This window comes from Schistocerca serialis, chromosome 1, assembly GCF_023864345.2.
Source record: "Schistocerca serialis cubense isolate TAMUIC-IGC-003099 chromosome 1, iqSchSeri2.2, whole genome shotgun sequence".
NCBI lineage: Eukaryota > Metazoa > Arthropoda > Insecta > Orthoptera > Acrididae > Schistocerca > Schistocerca serialis.
This window is the reverse complement of record NC_064638.1, coordinates 88,278,201-88,298,263: the sequence shown is the minus strand read 5'-3', so window position 1 is coordinate 88,298,263 and position 20,063 is coordinate 88,278,201.

The following is a 20,063-nucleotide window of genomic DNA, read 5'->3' as shown; positions in this document are numbered from 1 at the left end:
TGGCAGTATTGGTGCTCGCTTTATTGCAGTAGTTCGAGTAACGAAGATTTTTGTGAGGTAAGTGATTCATGAAAGGTATAGATTATTGTTAGTCAGGGCCATTCTTTTGTAGGGATTATTGAAAGTCAGTCTGCATTGAGCTAAAAAACATTGTATGCCAGTTTAGTGCAGTGTGCGATTTGTGCTTTTACCAGTGTGTGTGTGTGTGTGGGGGGGGGGGGGGAGAATGTCTTAGGGGGTTAGTATAATTATATGTTACTAGCTTGGACCGTGGCGTTACCCATGGTTAAACAGTTACTTATAAATAGATGTTAATGCCGAAACTCACTATTCACGCGTATGCACTATCAGAAAAGCCATCCCTTGTTATATCTTTAAAAGTACATTATAGGCAAAGCTTATTTACAAAATCATCTACATACAGGTATACGAGGGGAATTCAAAAAGTAAAGGCACATTTGTGAAAAGCTGTACTTATTCTGATGATGGAAAACTGAAACATGCGTTATTTTTCAAATCTTCTTCCTGTAGTGCTTCCGTTAAGGGTCCAAACATGTGAAAATCGCTTGGAGCCAGGTCTGGACTGTATGATGGATGTTCCAGCACCTCGAATCTCAACTCCTTTATTGCGTCGGCTGTCCGTTTGGCAGGATGTGGGCGAGCGTTATCTTGCTGCAGGATTACATCTCTTCATAGTTTTCCACGACGTTTGGATCTGATTGCAGGTTTTAGTTTCGTACGCAACACATCACATCCACCAAACAATACAGATCTGGCCCTAAAGCCTCGTTTACGCTGGGGCGACGTCTTGCAACATGGTGGCATGCTACGGAAATGTGGCGTGCGTCCTCTTGTCATTTAGTTCTCAATGTTTTGAACTGCTTAACTACTACATAACACTTTTTCAAAATTAATAAGCAAACATATTAACAGTATTAATAGTGGACTTTCAGTGTTCGGTTCCACAAATTTAAATTATATGTAAAGTTTTACTCCAGTGCGTGGGAAATAAACATCCCAGGTTGGGATGCATAAACTGAAACCAGAGGAGGGGATGGTCTGATGCAGAGGGGGGGGGGGGGGGAAATCCCCCCATCCCCCCCTGCAAATCGCACACTGGTTTAGTGATGATCAGAATAAGTAAAGAGAGAACTGTCTCAGCTATCTCTGTATCAAATAACGTAAGATTTTTTCCAGCACTGCCACTCATAATTTTTCTAAGAGGACGTTTCATGTTTTATCGATTTGTGTTAACGGAGACAATAAAACTCGAAGAATAAACAGTGGCCTATTCCAGCAGTGACGGCACTGCCCTGGTCTGCAGTGTCTACTCCCACTATCCAGCAGCGCTCCTCGGTCTCTGCTGAAGTACTGTTATTTTTCTTGTTTTACTGACCCAGGCATCGCGCTCGCCTAATCTGGGGCTGCTCCATGGAATGAACTCGTAAAATTTCGCTTTAAAAATGTTTTGATCATAAAGTGAAACATAAACGAAATTTGCAAATATCTGCCGAAACACAAGATAGAATGCGTCTGACGAGTCTTTGGAGAGACACACAGTATACATACAATACTCAGTTTTGAGTGTCGGTTGTTGCGTGGTAATGGAAGTCCTGCCGGTTAACTAATCTAATACACGAAAATTTAACTACTAATCTTTGAAAGAGTAGTTCTGCTTGGACAGCTGTCTATGTGGGTTATAAAATTCAATCTTCAATCTGAATTTCGCAAGACGTTTGATCTTTACTTGTCTGTCAATGACTCGTATATACGGGGTGCCCAAAAAGTCTCTCCGCAGTGCCGTATGATTGTTAGCCGCGCCTGCCGTATGATTGTTCGTCTGCCTGGGTTACTTTCCGTCAAGTGGACTCTCCCAACATTCCACTGTTTAGTTTATCACAGCCAGCGTCAGTAGTATCGTTGGTGTATGTCGTTACGTGCTGACGTGAGCGTTTAAGTTTAGTTCCTTTGTTCGTTTGTTTCGTTCTTGTCACTGTTAAAATATTAACCATTGAAGAACGTGTGTTTTTAGTCGAACAAGTGTTCAAAGCTGGCGGTAAATACACAGTTTCAGTTCGTCAAACATCTAATTCAGTTTTCCCGGAGACAACCCTCCCACATCGCGATACTGTGAGAGATTTGATTAACAAATTTCGAAGTAAGAGTTCAGTGACAGATGCACCGAGAAGTGGTCGTCCTAGCATTTTGTCCGAGGATAAAGTACTCAATATTTCCGATAAAATGTCCGAACAAGTCAGTAAGAAAACTCGCCCAGGAAATCGATGTTAGTGTAGGAACGGCCCACACAGCTGTAACTTTTCCCATACAAAGTGACAGTTGTGCAAGAACTGAAAAATACTGATCATGGCAAGAGACTGCGTTATTGTCAATGGTTCAAAAATTTCGTTCAACAAAATGGAAGGGATATTCTTAATGAAACGATTTTCACTGATGAGGCGTGGTTTCATTTATCCGGGTACATGAACTCGCAAAATTCTCGTATGTGGATTACTGTAAATCCATTGTGTATTCATGAGGAACCACTTCATTCTGTGAAAACAGGAGTTTGGATTGCAATTTCTAGACGTCAGATTGTGGGTCCCATATTTTTCAACGATACTGCAGTGATATTCTGTACCTATTCATAGGAGAACTTGTGTAAGTGAAATACTGAACGGTTATTTTCAACAAGATGGTGCAACCGCGCATACAGCTCGCGTTTCAGTGTGACTGCTTGCTGATGTTTCTGGTGATCGCATAATTTCACAGGGACTTCGGCCTCCACGATCGCCTGACCTAACACCACCTGACTTTTTCTTCTGGGGCGCAGCGAAAGCAACTGTCTATAAAAACCGTACAAAATCCATCGACGAACTGAAAACTGCAATATCCACTTTCACTGCCTCTGTTACAGAAGAAATGTTACAGCTTGTGTTTGGAAACTTGATTAGACGAATTGAATTGTGTATTCAACAACAGGGGGGACCCTTGCAACATTTAATGTGAAAATTTGTAAGTAAAAATGAATATTCAATAAATTAATAACTTGTATTTCACTGTGTTTCATTTCGGTATATTCACTGTGACCTACGGCACGCGCGGTTAACAATTATGCGGCACTGCGGAGAGACTTTTTGAACACCCCGTTTTAGCTTGCTGTTACGGCGGCAACCGTTGATATGCATCGACGGCGATAACTGTAGCACGGAAGGTCTGATGAACAGCAACTGGTGCTGCAACTGGCCGTGTGCAGCAGTGCTCTCACATTTATCTACGTCCGTCGGTATAATCTTGCATTTGCTATCTCATTGACGAAAGCAGAAAATTAGTTCCGGTATCAGTGCTCCCTGTGGCTGCTGGCGCAACTATGGGTGTACTGATCTGACATCTGAAGATTTCGTGGCAGAGGCAGAAACTGGTTTTAGATTATGAGCGCTACCTATACGACGGCAGGTCGGAACTCGTTGTTGAGCCACGTGTGGAGCGGCGGGTAGAAATTAGTGGTTTGTTGTTCGGTTTGAACATTTTTAAAGTATCATTTGTTTGTACGATGTTTTTTCAATGCCACCGTCTTTTACAAGGGTCTGAAAATCATTTGTGCGGACAGCCAGACAACGTTGGAGAATGCATTACCCACAGTCTTCAGTCCTCAGCCCTGCAACTCGGCTCACCGAAACTGAAATAAAATGTTCTAACGCTTTATATACGAGGGCCGTTCAGAAAGTAACCTCCGGTTGATTTAAAAAAATACACCAAGTTAAATAAAAGTATTTTAATATATACATCTTACAACTACATCTTTGCACTATTTTTCTACATAGTATCCATAGCGATTGAGGCACTTATCGTATCTCTTCACAAGCATTGAAATTCCTTCTGCATAAAAATCACCCGCTTGTGCCTGGAGCCAGCCTGTGACCGCATCTTTGAGCTCTTCGTCGTCATCAAACCGCTGTGACCCAAACCATTTCTTCAAATGCATGAAGAGGTGATAATCACTTGGCGCCAGGTCTGGGCTGTAAGGTGGATGGTTGATAACGTCTCACTTGAAGGACTCAAGAAGGGCCGTTGTTCTGCGAGCAGAGTGAGGACGGGCGTTATCATGCAAAAAAACGATACCGGAAGTCAGCATACCATGGTGTTTGTTCTGTATAGTCCGTCGTAACTTTTTTATTGTTTCACAGTACACGTCTTGATTAATGGTCGTACCACGTTCCATGAATTCAACCAACAACACCCCTTTGGCATCCCAAAACACCGTTGCCATCAGTTTTCTGGCAGAAAAATCTTGCGAGGCTTTTCTTGGTTTGGTAGGCGAATTTGAATGTGCCCACATCTTTGATTGTTCTTTTGTCTCAGGGTTCACGTACTTAATCCAGGTTTCGTCACCGGTCACGATTCTGTTTAACCATGGTTCTCCTTCGTCCTCATAACGTGACAGAAAGTCTAATGCAGAGGCCATTCTTTGAGTTTTGTGGTGGTCGGTAAGAATTATGGGCACCCATCGTGCACAGAACTTACAGTAACCCAATCTTGCTGTCACACTCTCATACAAGAGAGTTTTAGAAATCTGTGGAAAACCAGTAGACAACTCCGACATTGAGAAACGTCGATTTTCACGAACTTTTGCATCAACTGTCTGAACGAGTTCGTCAGTCACCAATGATGGTCTACCACTCCTCTCTTCATCATGAACGTTTTCTCGTCCACTTTTAAATAAACGTACCCATTCACAGACAACTCCTTCACTCATAACTCTTGGTCCGTACACGGCACAAAGCTCACGATGAATAGCTGCTGCAGAATATCCTTTGGCTGTAAAAAACCTTATGACAGCACGCACTTCACATTTGTCGGGGTTTTCTATTGCAGCACACATTTCAAACTGCCACAAAAACTAAACTAGCGCAGGTACGACGTTCACTCGACCACGGCTTGATGCCGACTGACCTGTTGAGTGCGTGAACGCACAGGTGACGTCGCTACTCCCCCCACAACCCGCACTGTGACCAATCGGAGGTTACTTTCTGAACCGCCCTCGTATAATTCAGAGGACTAAGGAACTAGAGTGATAAATAAAAGTCTACAGCCGTTCAACGAAACAGTATGTTCTGTTAATAACTCACACTCAACAGAAATAAGTTTGCAGTCCATTAAAGTTTTCCTGTCGTATTCAGCACACGAGACAGTTAAGAGACTATTTCTACCTAACGTTCAAGGTATGGCTGATTATCGCCCCATCGTTAATTGTGTAAAGTAAATAGCTCGCCTTAAAAGTGGAGAATAATCTACGCCACTTGTCAAGCGCGTTTCTATAATATAGCTTGCAGCGCACTAAATAAAACACCGAAAATGAAACATGGCTTTCCAGTAAATTATTAATCCATGACAGTTCACTTTTACACAGTTACTCAAACCCAGCGCGCTATCTAACTCTAGCCTTAACGGACTCAGTCGTAGACAGAATCACGGCACATTCTGAAGCATTGCGAGACAGACACATCACGCACGACTGATGAGGATCAAATAACTTTCTAAATGAAGACACATTGGTCTTTATATATTCTCAGCGCAGACGGCGAATGGAATACCTGCTGACAAGCGCTCCTAGCGTTGGCAGCGGTGCCCACTTAGCACCCTTTTTAACTACAAAATTATTTATATCGTTATTAGTTGGAGACTGACAATCTTCCCAATTTTTGTCTGAGAAAAACTCTAATCTGCTTATGCTCTGTAAAATTCTTAGTTCTATAACTCTTAAATTTTGACCTGCAGAATCTTTCAGACGGAACCAAGGGTAGATTATGACCTCTGAACTGTCTCTTTTCAAACTCCTGTACCTTTATTAAATTACAGTATTATCATGAAATTTGATACAGCTTCATCATTGCGTGTATTAAATATAGTGCTGTCATTATATCTTTGTATCTTTATTAGAAAAGTTAGTTAACCTAGCTTCTTTTTACAATTTTTGTCCGAAAATCAGTTTTTCACTTAATAATTCAAAAAGTAATAGAGGTATACTCATGAAAATCTCTACAGATTGCTTTTATAATAAACTGAGCCGAAATGGAAAAGTACAAATTTTTATGGTTCATATTATGTGTTTTAAAAATTCGTAAAAAGTGAATTTTTGAGGAAACTGATCAGCGGATTATGCTGAGTCACAAATCATTTAACATAATTTTACATAATCTGGTCAGGTCTTGTAACATTAAACAAAAAGTTAATTTCACTTTGGATTATTTCGCAAACATTTGCCTGAGGTGCACAGATATGTACCAGGTGCTGCCGGCTTGGCATTGGCTGAGTGACGTGGGGAAGCACTTATCTCTCACTCGGCACCGTAGACACACAGATAAAGTGCTTGCTTCCCCACGCCCAAAGTGCAGAGTGTCTTCTTGTTGGCGCCTATTTGTGCTACTGGTGTGTACCACGTGGCTACGTACACACCAATAAGGCTGAAGATCGCATTATGGTTAAATATAGTTTGGACAAGAAGAGAAAAGAAGCTTTCGAAATGTGGTGCTACAAAAGAATGCTTAAGATTAGATGGGTAGATCACATAACTAATGAGGAGGGATTGAATAGAAATGGGGAGAAGAGGAGTTTGTGGCACAACTTGACAAGAAGAAGGGACCGGTTGGTAGGACATGTTCTGAGGCATCAAGGGATCACAAATTTAGCATTGGAGGGCAGCGTGGAGGGTAAAAATCGTAGAGGAAGACCAAGAGATTAATACACTAAGCAGATTCAGAAGGATGTAGGCTGCAGTAGGTACTGGGAGATGAAGAAGCTTGCACAGGATAGAGTAGCAGGGAGAGCTGCATCAAACCAGTCTCAGGACCGAAGACCACAACAACAACAACAACATCCCACTTCACGGTTCTCACACAAACCGAGGTGAGGGAGCCACTGTCAGTTCCTGTTGTAGTTATGATATCGCATATCATTTTCGTCCATCTACAACAATGGCTGCGGGAAACTGGTACGTTCGCAACTGGGAGAGTTGAGTATGGTGCTCCACGGATGTGGAGAAGAAAACCCGACAACGAGTACTCGAAACAACGCATGGGACACAGCTCATTGTCCCCTCTGCGCGCGCAACGTGAAGTGTGAGATTATTTCACATCCAAATGGTATACTTTCAGATATGGGCTCCGTATCACAACTTTATCTACCGAGTCCGTTCTATAACTCTTAGAAACCTGCAGTAAGAATTGTGAAAGACCTTGTATACTCCACAGGTCACAATACTATCCCTGCCGGAAGGATTTTCTAAAGAATTGCGTGCATATTTGTACTTATTTCTGCATGCTACAGTGTAAGCTCAAACTAAGATAAGTAAAATTTTGATTTCCTTAAACTGAGTAATTGGATTTGGGTAATTGAGAAATGAACCTTTTGTTGTAAACAAGTAGAAGAAGAGGGATATATATGATAACAAAACGATATTCGTTTAATCGCATTGTAACATATTTTACTTTAGTGATAATTTTTTTGTGTGATGTGCGTACGCTTGCTATGGTACTAAAATTTTTATACAGTATATTTAGAGATAGGTTTTTTTTCTTTTTTACATTAATAACGAAGACTAGCAGTCTTGTAAACCCTCGTCGCCAGTTTTGTAAAGGCCTCGTCGCTACTGCTGTGGAGGCCAAGTTGCCACTGTTCTTACGGTAGGCCAAGTTTGTAAGTTTCGTGAAACGGCTTCTGGTGCAGTACACCGCTAAGACAATATCTCCCTACCACTAGTACACACTAGTACGCCCGAGGGTCAGGTAACAGGACAGGAGAAAGAAGATTCTACAACACTCCAACAAATCTGTAACAAAGTCACACAAATGAACTAAAAGGTTTACTTATCTTTGTGACTTGTTGAATAATGAAATCTGCAACACTGTTTGTAATGTAACACATAAAAGGCCCTCAATGGCTAAGTGCAAATAATCGTAGGTAAACTTCACAGTACATAGCAAATGCAATTTACAACAGTCTGTTCACTTCTAAGAATTCACTAAACGACGTTCTCTGTCTGTCACCCCTGCACGATGATCTATAACCAAGTGGGCGAGAGCTGTTCTTCTATCTTCAGAATAGGCGTCTGTCCGTTGACGTCCGTTCATTGGCAGACTGTACTCGGCCGGCAATTGGCCGAGGCGAAGTCGACATCTTCATCCTCTACGCTGCCCGAGGCGCTCGTGGAACCCGCGCAATTCTCTATGGCACTGGCACCAACCATCTCGCATCTTTGCGCCTGTGGTGCTTTTGCCCTGGCTGTGTCTCGTTCAGACGACACAGGAAGTAGCATTGGAATAAAACCAATATACCGTATATAGTAAAAAGAATATACATATAGTACGTTTCCCATGGTGGTATGTTGCAGTTCTCAGTCGATACAATTTTAAAGAGAGAGAAACGTTAAAAAAAAAAAAAAGGTTCAAATTGCTCTGAGCACTACGCGACTTGACTTCTGAGGTCATCAGTCGCCTAGAACTTAGAACTAATTAAACCTAACTAACCTAAGGACATCACACACATCCATGCCCGAGGCAGGATTCGAACCTACGACCGCAGCGGTCGCTCGGCTCCAGACTGCAGCGCCTAGAACTGCACGGCCACTCCGGCCGGCAAACTTTTTAATATCGTTATCATTTGTTGCAGTGTCCTCCCCTGACAATGCAATATTTTTACATGGGAAACGAATAAAATAAACCACTAATACTACGGAATGTGACGACAAAGAGTAGAAAAAAACCTATAATTTGGCCCCAGACGTTGTCGTGTGTTGCTAGGTAGAGCTGTACGCAAGAGTACTGGAGGGGAACATGAGGATTTTCTCCTTCCAACGCTAACCAGCATATCAGGAGCATGAAACGGTATACGAAAGGTCATCATGCAGACATGCACTTAATTTATGAAATAGCTAAGTGCAACTGACGAGCCACTTGACCGCAACGAATTATCAGACCTTTCTGGAACAGGCTCTTCCCGGCTTGCTTCAAGATGTTCCAGCCTGCTCGTTTTGGACTGGCTGTTCGTAGGCATTTGAACACGTCATTCCCGCATCGTTGGATTGGATGTATTGCAGCGGTCTCCCTGGCCCTCACGCTCACCGGATTTATCGATTCCTGATATCTTTCTGTGGAGAGCCATGAAATGTCTCTCACGTATCGCTGTCCTAAGGAGTCTGAAGTGGATCTCGGCATAAGAATCGTCCGCCTAGCTGCTACAATCAGAGAAACTCCCGGTGTCTTCGAGCGTGTCTGGCAGTCAGTGCTCCGTCAGTGTCAGGCATGCGTGGCGTCTCATGGTGTATACGTTGAGCAATCCTTATCAAGTGTCCCACCTCCCCTAGAAGTTTTTCGCAACATTTCTGATACAGCTTGTATATACAGAGTGGTTAGAAACAGTCTGAAAAGCATATAAGGGCGTTCAGGGATAGGGTGTTAATTAGCGTTAAAATTAGCCAATCAGGTGGTTGCGCGCGCAAATTTAAGCGGCCTGTTACAGACGGCGTCGCGAAACGTTTAATTCGTTCGGTTTCCTAAAACAGAAAAAAGATCGATAGAAAAATTGGACTTAGGACGGTAGTAGGGATCGAACCCGATCCAAAGGCTCTGCAGTCTCGTACATTATCGTCTACGCTATGAGAACAACTGACACTAGTTGTATCTGGTGGACGGCTTGAGTATGGACGCGCAATGGTCTTATTTACTAACTTCAATGGTAATCAACTCGGAAATGGCGCAACGTATCGAATTTTTTTCTTAACAATCATTTCCCAGCACATCCTACCCTACAACACCTTTACAAGCTTTTCGCACCATTTCTGACCACCCTGTATATATCTACTCTACTAGATTTCGCTATTTACACATAAATATATTCAATCTTGAATGAGATTTTCACTCTGCAGCGGAGTGTGCGCTGGTATGAAACTTCCTGGCAGATTAAAACTGTGTGCCGGACCGAAACTCGAACTCGGGACCTTTGCCTTTCGCGGGAATGTGCTCTATCAGTTTGGAAGGTAGGAGACAAGGTACTGGTAGAAGTAAAGCTGTGAGGACGGGGCGTGAGTCGTGCTTGGGTAGCTCAGTTGGTGGACCACTTGCAGCGAAAGGCAAAGGTTCCGAGTTCGAATCTCGGTCCGGTACACAGTTTTAATCTGCCAGGATGTTTCATATCCAATCTTTCTCTCTATCACCTTAGGGATAGTGCGAGTACGAGAGGATTTCGATCCCTGTCTCATAAATGAACCGTACGGTGGCTATATGTGGGGCAGTGTCCGCACCACTGAGCAGGTACGCCTTATAATCATCGATCGTGAGAACTACTAATTCTGCAAGTCGCATGCCCTTCGCCCATCCTTGGGTGGCACCCATGCCCGCACGGTATACGTACACTTCTGAACCAAGGCCCACAAACTCCACAATCTGCAACCGATTAGTCCGCCTTTCATTGGGCGGATAACGATTATTGGCCACGTATCCTAGTGTGTTGAATTTATCGGGGTGCACCCTTATTACTTCATATGGATTGTAGTCTTTCACCAAATAGACCAAACCGTCTGCATCTGTAAAAAGTAGCTTTGGATCAGCAAAATGAGGTTCCACAATGTCATAAGTGAAAGCGGTACATGTAAAGTTTGGATAGGTCCAGTATACACATACCTACGTACACAGGCTTCATGAACTCGATCGAAACATTAGCCACCTTGCATGGGGGCTTAATTATTAAATTTGAAAATAATTTTTATTTTTCGTAGCTGTATGTCCGATTACGCTGTGTCTCGTAAACGGTTGGCCCTGACTAATATTATTACGCAATCTGACTGCATAGAACAACAACAAAGAATGAAATGAAAATTTTCGTTAACACAATTAATTAATTAAATCCCCAGCAACTATAAAACCTACGAAACCAAAACACAAGTGTAATTGTTCTGTGTGTGGGAGTGTGATTCAACGTACACATCTGGCACGGTTCTTCTTCAACAAGACAAGAAATTTTATATACCATTTACACTGAAGTGATAAAAAAAAATTAGAAATACTATAATTGCACAAGAAAATCAGAATTACACTCTAATACTAGAACACAAGCCAGATGCTTTGTTGACTGAACCTGTAATGACGCACTATTCAGGACATTGAAATAATGAGAAAAAAAAGAAAAGTAGTTTGTTACCTTCATTTATATTGATGAAAAGCACTCTAAACATTACAATATCTCCACACCGACTCGCTACTACCACATCTCAACAAGAACTCCCTACATTACAAGAACTCTTCACCACGACATCTCAGCAAGCACTCACTACTACGAGTTCTCAACAAGCACTGCCCTCCGCTACTTCTCAATAATCACTGCCAGTGGAGGCGGCGAAACAAAACTCTCTGGCGCTGTGGCTCAGTGTAGCCACCTTTCATATGCCCTTCCTCCACGGGCTAGAATTTGATGGTATTTTTGCCAGCATTGGTGGTGAAAATACCACCAAATTCGTCCACAAAATACAGACAAAAGTAAAAGATAATATTAATACGTAAATATCACAGAATTAGATAAAATTTTGGCTTTGCACTGACCTTTCAATAACCTAATTTATGAAATACTGTAGGCAATACAAATTCTTTCATACATGTGGCTTTACATAATAGTTTACACAATACACAAAAAATCAGTTTATATAAATGTTCACATAAAATACTTTTAATTATTAAAAAAAAACAAATAGTTGATAGTTTCAGCAGCAGCACCCAGCAATGGTCAACAGGTGCAACCACCAACAAGTGACATCATTTTAGTAAAAGCAGTTCCATCTGTGGCACCCAGCAATGTTGAACAGGTACACACAGCAACAAGTCACATTTCTCAGCAGAAGCAGTTCATCAGTGGCACCCAGCAATGTTGAGCAGGTGCAGACAGCAACAAGTGACATTACTTCAGTAGAAGCAGTTCATCAGTGGCACCCAGTAATGTTGAGCAGGTGCAGACACCAACAAGTGACATTATCTCAGTAGAAGCAGTTCATCAGTGGCACCTAGCAATGTTGAACAGGTGCAGACAGCAACAAGTGACATCACTCAGCAGAAACAGTTCCATTAGTGGCACCCAGCAATGTTGAGCAGGTGCAGAGAGCAGTCCATAATATTCACTATCACTGATCACACTGTTTATCAGAGTTTATAAGCAGAAATTAAACATGTCCTAGTGGCACCAATCATGTAGAAAAAGTACAAGTAACAGTCCATAATTTTCACTATCCTAATCACACAGTTCATCAGCAGAAATTAATCATTTCTAAGTGGCACCCATTATGTTGAAAAAGTGCAGGTAACAGTCCATAATATTCACCATCACTAATCAGACAGTTCAGGCATGAACAATAGTTTGAATGCACATACAAATGCTTTTACAAAATTATTCTCAATGCTCTTACACTAAACATACAAATTCTAATAAACACACAAATGATATCAGATAATTGTCATATTAACTATTACAAATACTCAAATATCAGTAAACCTATAATATTTATGGGTGTCAGTGCAAGCCACTACAAACAAATAATATTTAGGAGATAGGTGGGTAGGATTAGGAAAGGAAAACACACAAAACACACTAACTCATCTTTCATCCACATTAAGTACTACTGTGTAATTGAATAGTGTTAACTGTGTAAATGCAATTCTGTCAAAATTTGATGTTCATCATGTGTATCAAGTAGTAGTGGCAGCAATGTATAACAGTCAATAATAGTTAAGTCAACGTCATAGTCATCATGTCAAGACCAATGTTTGCCAAGCCAGATCAAAATGTACGGTTGCTGAACAACTGTCAGTGAACCAAGATATGCAATTACTTCCTCTCTCCAAAAAAAAAAAAAAAAATATGTACTGCTCATTGATTTAACAAAGTGTGTGTAGAGAATCTTCCTTCTACTTGAGTGTTCTAGTCTGCTATCTTCATCCTCCTTGTTCCATATAGACCAACAAAAAAAAAAAAAAATGCACCTCACTTACTTTACCTCTTATCCACCAAAACTCCAATAATCATCAGCATCACATAATCTCAATACTTCAATAATACCTCTTACGTCGATACATATAAATCTTATCATCAATATCATTTACCTTACCTCTTGTCCACAAAAACTCCAATAATCATCAACTTCATATAATCTCAATACCTCAATAATACCTCTTCAATACGTCGACACATATAAATCTTATCGCCAATATTATTTCACTTCCATAACAACTCTTTCCTCTAGTCAGTCTCCTCGAACAAGTACAGATAAAATCCTAATGCAAACCTCATCATCCCATGCAATCCGAAGGCACTGTCAACACACAACCTCTGTGTAATCCATCTGACCCAAATCTTCTACTCATTATAAATTATAAGATGGATTTTGGTTACCTTGTCCATCACTAAATAAAAGAAATGCATACATGACCTCTAACAGACTTAGTTCGAATAACTCTCAGTAATTAAGTACGATTACGGAGTGTGAATGATCATAATATTTCACAGTGTGTACACCACTTCAAGAATTATGGCAAACAGAAGCAAACATGTGGAGTATTTCTTGTGTCAAGTGTCACTTCCTATTTCAATTGCTCACGAAAAATGCAGTGTAATAACTGTCAATGGTCTAAACCTAGTTTTGGTATGTCTTGTTGTTAGCTTCCTTCCTATTAGCATAAATTTATACAGCTTCCATAAAACCTCCAGCTCATGTGACTTCTATGAAGTTTCTTGCACTAATGTCGTTTATGTCGAATTATAGCAGTTCATTCTCCTATCTTAAAAATATAAGGCACTGAGCGTAAGCAAAACATGCAATAGCGAGTAAATATACCAGTAGAGAACAGAATGTCAACAAGTGGATGCAGCACAATTCTTACAACGAGGCTCTGCCAAGTGAACAATCTATAATTAATACCATAATGTGACCTAAACTCGATGTTCATACACAGTATATCAGCATTTCTATATACCAAATTAAAGAGTAGCTATAACAACAAACAGAAATGTATAAATATGCAATCCATAAGCAAGGCAGCAAATATGATATCTAACATAATAAACAGGTCATTAGCACTATATCAGCATAAGCAAATAAATGTTCATATGTAATCTTAATAAGTAAACATGAAGGCGCAAGCAGATAAATCACAAAGTATAACTTACACACATAACCATAGTCAGCACAATTAATCAGGTGACAGTTATAATTTAAATAAATAAGCACAGCAGGCACATAATAGAAAAATATGACATCAGTGAAAAAGCATAGCAGCCAAGCGATGCATAATATACGCAAGTAATAACACTGTTCATTAATCAATCATTGTCAAAATCAGTTAATGTACAAGTAAATTAATAGAACATGAAATTTAGCACAAAGTCTGAATCACGTAATCGCGAGCAGCAAATTACGTCTAAAGTACGTACCTAAGTGGAAATATGTTACCTGAAAAATAAACTCAATTAATCGTTACCTTTTTAGTTTATTAGTTTCTTCTTGGAAATTACATTCTTCCTGAAATTTTCTCCATAGCAAGTCCTCTTAACGTCGGAGACACACAGAATTTCCCTGAAGTTCTTAAATATTTTATAGAACCGTATCCTGAAAAATTCTGAACGTTAATAACATAATTTATCAAGTCACTATAGCTTTATACTGGATTTATTCGGAGAATTTAGACTGTGTATTTGCTTACGGCTGTCAGTGCATTCGCACTGAGCTCTCGATCAGCTGTAGGCGCGTGACGTAGGAAGTAATTGTTTGCGGTCAAAGACTGCCTTGTGCGGCGCGCAGACTTGACTGTTGCTTTGATTATGTGCCGCCGCCAAAACACAGCGCGGTATCCTTGTACTCTCTGCGTGTAGAGTTTCTACTTCGATAGTGTTATCATGAATAATTTTGTGAATTCTATATGGACCGTTATAAAGCAGAAAAAATTTGCGACACAAGCCTTTTCCTTTGAGAGACAAACGATGAGACTTAATTAACACCTTTTGACCAACTGACAAGATTTTTAAACGACCAGGACGTTAAGCTGATTTCTCTCTTCTAGCAGCCGCAGACGCAATATTTCATAGAGCCAGGTTCACAACTTCAGAATGCCGCAGTTTCCGTGTAGGCGGAAAAGGAACGATTTCAGAAATGGGATTTGTCGGTGCTTTGTTTTTTAATATCAGTATAGGCGGTAAAGAAGTTGAGTCATTAGGAAGTTAATTCAGGATGTTTTGAAAAATATGAAGGTACTGATCGCACGTTCTGTGATTCTGATGACAATAAAGACGACACAATTTATTGATTTCTTTCATCCATCTCTCTGAAGCGTTAGATTGAGGGTGAAAAAGCCGGCCGAAGTGGCCGTGCGGTTAAAGGCGCTGCAGTCTGGAACCGCAAGACTGCTACGGTCGCAGGTTCGAATCCTGCCTCGGGCATGGATGTTTGTGATGTCCTTAGGTTAGTTAGGTTTAACTAGTTCTAAATTCTAGGGGACTAATGACCTCAGCAGTTGAGTCCCATAGTGCTCAGAGCCATTTGAACCATTTTTTGAGGGTGAAAAAGTGAAATGAAAATTGGTTTTATTTTACGACGCCGTAGAGTACGAAGCCAAATTTTAGAGCGAAACTGTGATAAATTATCTGATATAACCTTATCAACATGACCCACTTCTTTAAGAAAATGTTTGATGAAAGCGTTAGATACTGAACGAGCTGTTGCTTTGTGTAAAGGTGTAAAACACACATATTTTGATGTCAGTTCCACTGCTACGAAAACGTACGCAAAACCATTAGTAGAACGAACCACTGGACTGAACAAATCGACTGCAGCCATCTCCTTTAATTTCGCTGGAATGATAGGAAACAACGGTGCTCTGTGAGAAATTGTTGGCGGCTTAGCCTTTTGACATAATTTGCATTTGGCCAGAACAGATCGAATACGTTTTTCCATATTACTGAAGTAGCAATTTTCCCATAATTTATGAAAGCATTTTCTGGGACCAAAGTGTGCATAACTGAAATGCGTATACCAAATCAGCTTATTAACCCACTCATCAGGAATACAAACTAACCAAATAGAGTTGTCGACCGATTTTCGTTTAAAAAGAATGTCATTGCGAACTAAATAATTCTGTCTAATCGCTACGCTTTCCTTTCTCCTCCACTTCTCCTTAATGTCCTTCCAGATTGGATCCTTATTTTGCTCCCTAGCGATGTCCTGGAGCGAAGACGAAATAAAGTTCTCAAACGCAACACCTTGAATATACATCAAACAATAATTGTTTTCCTTGCAGTCCTCTTCAGCACTTTGTTTCAAACCCATAGGTGCACGTGATAAAGCATCAGCAACCATATTTGAAGAACCCTGTATGTAAACAATATTAAAATCAAATTCCTGTAGGTACAACGCCCATCGTGACAATCTGCCATGAGTTAATTTTGTCGACATAAGAAATTCCAGAGCTCGATGATCGGTGTAAACCTTAGTATGTCTGCCAAACAAAAATGTCCGAAATTTTGTAAAAGCCCGAACAACAGCCAAAGCTTCAAGTTCCGTAATCGAATAATTCTTTTCTGATTTAGAGAGAACACGACTTCCAAATGCAATAGTGTTCTGTACTACGTACAACGCCGTTTTCTTCTATCTCTTGAAATAAATGTGCACCTAGGCCTTTGTATGATGAGTCCGTCGCCAAACAAAAATCTTTAGATAAATCCGGATGTGAAAGAAGTGGAGCAGCAACTAATGCATCACAAAGTTGTTCAAATTCTGATTGAGCTTCCTCATCCCAACACCAATTAGATTTCTTTCCAGATAGTTCACATAAACGAGGTGTAGCCAAATTGTCCAATCTAACAAAGCGTCTAAGAAAATTACAGACACCAAGAAAACTACGAACATCACGTTTTGTGGTAGGAACAGCATAATTACGAATAGCGTCTAATTTTTCTGGATCAGGAAGAATACCTTCTGTAGAAATAATGTGACCAAGAAATTTCACCTGTGAACGTCCAAATTCAGATTTTTCCAAGTTCACTGTAATGCCAACTCTTGCAAAAATACCTAATAATGAATCCAAAATTTTGTTGTGCTCACTCCAAGAACGTTTAGCAATAAGAATATCGTCAACATATGAAGTAATATTGTCACCAAGATAAACAGGTAAAATTTCGTTTAAGCTACGAATGAATGCTGCTGAAGATACAGTAAGTCCAAACGGTAATTTCCGAAACTGGTAACAGTTACCAAAGGCTAAAAAGGCAGTGTATTTTCTACAATCAGGGTGGAGTTCTATTTGCCAAAAACTTGCGCGCATATCAATCGTGGATAAAACTTTAATTCCATGGAAATGTTGCAGAAGTTCATCTAAATTTTGTGGGCGGTCAGTTTCAGGAATGATGATATTATTTATCTGTCTGGAATCCAGAACCAAACGAATTGACCCATCCTTTTTAAGAACAACGTGTAATGGGCTGGTATAAGGACTGACTGCTGGCTCAATAATGCCCTGATCTAACATGTATTGAAGTTCATTCTTAACCTTGTCTCTGTAAGCCAAAGGAATAGCGTACGTTTTTCCTCGAAATGGTGTGTGTTCTTTTACTTTAAATAAATATTGTAGGCCTTGTATAGTTCCTGTGTGATGACTAAACACTGTAGCATGTGAAGTCAAAATGTGGTGCAGCTCTTCTCTTGCAACGTCATCTGGCACTTCAGCTTTCTTAACAATTCATTAATTAATTCTTCGCTATTAATTATATCATCCATCGCGTCTCTGTATCTGTTGTCATTGTCATGAATAAACACACTGTCGTCATAATGCTCAACGAAAACATCAGAAGTAAGAAACCTTAAACATTTTGTATCTGACTCAGATCTTGTTAAACACTCGAAAAATTTCAAACATTTCGGCATTCCGGCAACAGTCAAATTTAGACTTCCTTCTTTAAAGTTCAAAATTGCTTTATGTGCGTTAAGAAACTCCATACCTAATATAATTTGTGTACTGAGTAATGGAACAATAATAAAATTAGCAGAAAATTCGTATCCTTGACAAATGAAATTTAAGTTAATCTGTTGTTTGACTTCCACACTTTTTCCAGAAATCGCTCCTCGAATTGTAGTTTTAGAAATAGGTAACACAGGACAGGCAATAGTTCTTCCACATATACGAAAAACTGATTCACTAATGACGTTCAATGGGCTCCCAGAATCTAAAACTGCAGTGAACTTATTCTTACCCACACATACTTCAATAACAGGATGTAAAAATGCGTCTACATTATTTTCCTTTTCGTCTAGCAAAATGTCTCTCATGTCTTCCAGGCGTACGTAGTGTAAAGTCGTAGTGCCATTACTTTCTGAACCGTCTATATTGCTGCCAGAAGCCGAAGCTACAAGTCATTGTCGATTGCTTGCGTCACGTCTTTGATTATTCGCGTCATTTCGCGGATCAATTTCTACTATTTGCACTTGTCTCTCTGAAGTTCTGTCACGTGGAGGATGCCAATTAGGTCCCTCCTGTCTGTTAGATGCAAATTCTTGGTTGTGTCTGTTATTAAAATTTCTATTTTCCTGTCTGTCTGCATGACTACTTCTTGTGTAATTTCGACTGACACTTCTGAAATTATTGTTGTATCTACTACCCTGGTTATTTCTGTAGTAAGAATTTCTATTACTGTATGAATAATTTCTGTCTTGATGATACCGATTACTGTTTCCGTATGATTGATCATTCCGGTACGAATTACCGTTATTATAATTGTCTGTGTAATTTCTGTTAGAACGTCTGTTATTGTCATAAGGCTGGTGTCTATTGTCCTGTCTGTTACGTCTGTCATTCTCAAAATTACCCATATAACGCCCGTTCCGATCACTATCCCTTTTCTCTGAAAATCTATTGTAATTACTGTTACTGAAAAAGTTACAAGAAGTCCCGTCGTCGTTGTCATACTCAAGTTCTTGCAACAAAGTCTTAAAAGTCTCAATGTCGTCTTTACATCTTCCGGCTAAAGCAATTTGTCTTATGGATTGTGGCAGCTTAGTAAAACAAATGCGAATTAATTCAGTCGGCTATAAGGGTTGGAAAGGAACTGATTCTTTCGAATCATGTCTTCAAAATATTCTGCTGGCGTGCGGAACTCAGACTGTTTGAAATTACGCTGCATAATCAGACTATGTTTGACTCTGTCTTGCGTGTTTTCGGACCAATATGCCGATAGAAATGCATGATAAAAATCATTTAGATTATTACAATCTCTAATGAGTGCGCGCATCCGCGTCGCCGGTTCGTTTTCTAAATATCCACACATAAATTCCAGTTGGTGACTTAGTGGCCAATTTGGTGGGAGTGCGTACATAAATTGATCTAACCATGAACATGGATGTATGTCATTCTGAGAATTGCGGAAGATCTTAAATTTCCGAACAGTCAAAAAGTGTTTATAGTCAAAGATTTCGCCTCGTGGCGACAAAGACCTACCGCGTCTGTCCCAGTCCCAATGTTGATTATTGTCAAGTTCGCGCGCCTGGCGCTCTCTTGTTGCATCCCGTAAATGAAACAAATTATTTTCTTCAAACCCCTCTGGTATCTGTGATTCTAAATTTCTTTTGCTGTCTTTTCCTACGATTTCGCCTTCAATTTGTTTGACTTGCTTTTTTAATGCCTCAAATTCCCTTTTCACTCGTTCATTAAATTTTCCCTGATTTTCAACATGCTTATTTATGTTCTGGTACTCTTCGGTTTCTGCAAATGGTAATGGAGCTGTATCATCCGAATCTCTGTCCCCATGTAAACTAAGATTTGTCAATTTATCTGAAATCTCCTCAACTCTTTCCGATAAGTCACCTATTTTTTCTTTCTGTTTATTTACGTCTTCCGTAAGTGTCGCGACTCGGGTTTCAGTATTGACACATTTGGTAGTGAACTGTTCATATTGTTGTATTAGATTATTTATTCTGTCATGGTTACGGATTCCTCGATTCTCTCAAATATTTCTTCCTTATCATGTGCATGTTGTAAATTTAACTCTGT